The sequence below is a fragment of the Eurypyga helias genome, unplaced genomic scaffold (assembly GCF_000690775.1).
Source record: "Eurypyga helias isolate BGI_N326 unplaced genomic scaffold, ASM69077v1 scaffold33466, whole genome shotgun sequence".
Taxonomy (NCBI): Eukaryota; Metazoa; Chordata; class Aves; order Eurypygiformes; family Eurypygidae; genus Eurypyga; species Eurypyga helias.
In genome coordinates, this window is record NW_010257783.1 from 352 (window position 1) to 589 (window position 238).

Below are 238 nucleotides of genomic sequence, written 5' to 3' on the forward strand. Positions count from 1 at the left end.
TTTGATGTTTGCGGGTGGAAAAAAAGAAGTGACCCCAGTGACGTGTTGGGCTCTGCCCACGCTGGGAGACGAGGAGGGTGCTGGCGAGCGTGCCTCGCTGGCGGAGAGCTGCCAAGTTTTCGGGCATGAACTCTAAACCTGCTCTCCGGAGATGCAGAGACTGCAAAGATCTCCCCCATGCTGTCACCCAGCCGAAGAGGGGGGCGGTTTTGCCGGCACCTCGGAGGCTCTGATGCCT